This window comes from Pinus tabuliformis, chromosome 9 (assembly GCF_031772625.1).
Source record: "Pinus tabuliformis cultivar Carrire ecotype Pingquan chromosome 9, CPIR1, whole genome shotgun sequence".
NCBI lineage: Eukaryota > Viridiplantae > Streptophyta > Pinopsida > Pinales > Pinaceae > Pinus > Pinus tabuliformis.
In genome coordinates, this window is record NC_142307.1 from 809,819,653 (window position 1) to 809,822,185 (window position 2,533).

General features: G+C 37.2%; 1 pseudogene; it reads right to left on the minus strand.

The window, feature by feature from the left end:
• Window positions 1-927: 927 nt before the first annotated feature.
• Window positions 928-1,446, minus strand: LOC149151263 (cysteine synthase, chloroplastic/chromoplastic pseudogene; annotated as a pseudogene).
• Window positions 1,447-2,533: the final 1,087 nt, after the last annotated feature.

Here is a 2,533-nt window from a genome sequence, read left to right on the forward strand (position 1 = left end):
AATTTTAATTGATTTATAATAAAATGTAAAAATATTAATAGAAATAAATATTTTTAAAACATTATTTATTTTATACTTTGTCATTGTATAAACCTTTTCCAATCTTGCTTATTCATATTCGAATTTTCCTTTTTTCTCATAAAGCTTTCAACTAGCTTAAAATCCCTCTTTAATGGAATCCAGTGATTTAAGCGATAGTATAAGAGAATTTAATGGAATGCAGTGATTTAATTGATAGTATAAGAGAATTTCTATTTGTTGAAGTCATTTCTCCACCTCTTCTTTACAATGGCCACGTTCTTTGCATCTAATGTTTGCTACAAAAAGTGTTATATGCATGGAAATAAACAATGTGCTTATAATTTAATTGTAGATTTTAAAATATTTCCACAATATTTTTTATGTTTAAATATAAGTCAAAATAATATAAATTTAATTTAGACATAAATTTTAAAATATTTCATATATTTCAAAAATAAAATTTTACTTAGTAGTGTCCTTAAGGAAAATAACCCTAAATTATTTAAATAAAATATAAATTAATTTGAATTTAATTCCATTACAAATTTTAAAATATTTCGAGATAAATTTACTAAGGATTAATACAGAGGAAAATTGATTCATAGCACCTCTTTGCAGCTGGCAGTCCATAAAATAAAATGTCCATATAGTCTATCTTTTGCAAAGCATTGTGTTTCATGAACAGGCAGCAGCTTATTATAATATGTTTCAATATGGGGAAACCTCAATAGCTACCCATATTTGTCACAAAGGTTGCTTGAACATTAATATTTTTCCAATTCTTATAAAAAACAAGAGAGGTTGCTAAGCAGCAAGTCCCTGCCAAAACGCTATGTTCAAAAAAGCCATGAAAGTGTTTGATGACAGAAAAAATTGAGAAACACTGAAGACTCTATGAAGGAGTTTTCAGTGTTTCTCAATGTTTTCTGTCATGGTATCAAAGCCGAAGGCACACATGGTCACTCGTCTTTCCAAGCTTGTGTATGAGGGCATTGTGAGCACAAGTTTGTATCCCCTGCTCGCAGCAATATAAGACAACGCAATTCCCATATTTCTAGATGTTGGCTCAACCAATACACTCTTCTCTGGTGAAATGAGTCCTTTCTCCTCAGCGTCCAGAATCATGGCATATCCAACCCTGTCCTTGACACTGCAACAAGGTTGCATCATTTCTAGTTTGGCCACTACGTTAGCCACACAGCCCTCGGTTACTTTGCTCAGATGTACCATGGGGGTTCTTGCTATCAACTGAGACACATCCTTCTTCAAGTTAAGGCCAGTTAGCCTGCCCTTCAAGTTGGTGTTGAGTTCTGTTGCAGAAGAAGCAGTAGTAGCAGAACCAGAAGCAGAAGCAGCAGCATCAGTTTTTGTGACATAGTTTCTGCAAAACATACTGCTTAATGTGACTTTCATGGCTGCGTTCATGCTGGTCTTCACTAATCTGGAATGAACGCAGCCATGAAAGTCACATTAAGCAGTATGTGCAGTGCAGTGCAGGATCAGAAATGGGTGTTACAGGTATGGCAACAAGATATCAAACCCAAAGCAATATAGAACAAACCGAGTTTGGAGCTTTCAGCTTACACGTAGGTTTTACGGTGAGAATCACACTTTCTCCTATCTTCATTGTTTTGACTGCCTTCGCAATAACAGGACAAAAGTGTCCTGCTTCATTGTTTTGACTGCGTTCCCAATAACAGGACAAAAGTGTCCTGTAGATCAGGAATGTGACATAAAGCCCATCTGCTATTGGGAAAATCTACAGTTCTTTCAACACATTAATAAAGAAAAACACAACTCCATGATCAAAATATGAGCATAATATTGGTGTCGACTCTCACCCAGTTTTCCACACTTACTCCCTTCTACAGCTCCCACCTCTACTCCACCTCAGGCTAGTGCTCCCAGCCCTTCTTGTAAATACCTGCTACACCTTCCTATCCAGCCTTTTCATTCCCTCACCCCACTGCTCTCAATAGGCACCAAGCGAAGATACACAAACAATTCTCCACCGTTTCAAAAAGCCAGTCTTCTTGGAGAGGCAAGAGCCATAAGCCAAACGCTGATAGCCAGGAGGTGGGTTATGCTTGCCCAGAAAGTGATTGATTGAAGCATGGCCAATTCCTCTCGGTCAACCTGGACAGTCACTAGCAGCAAAGGAAGCATCTGAGCCGGCTCGAGTGCAATCGCCAATTTGCGAAGGTATATCATTCTGTCAAATTAGATTATTTATAAATAAGGTTATCCCAATCTGGAAGTCAATCAATGGAAAGCATTAAGGATGAATACTACAAGAAAACCAAAAGAAGAAAACATGTGTACCAACTTCAGACTCGTCGGTGCTCATGCCTTGATTGCATGCAACCCACGTTGCAATAAGATTATGAAACTGAGACATGTACATGTCATTATGCCTTGAAAAACGTAGATGGAATCACCCCTCCCTTAAGGACCGCCTTACTATTGTAACGCCATCACAACAACAAAGTAGATAGGTTCAAAGCCTGGAACG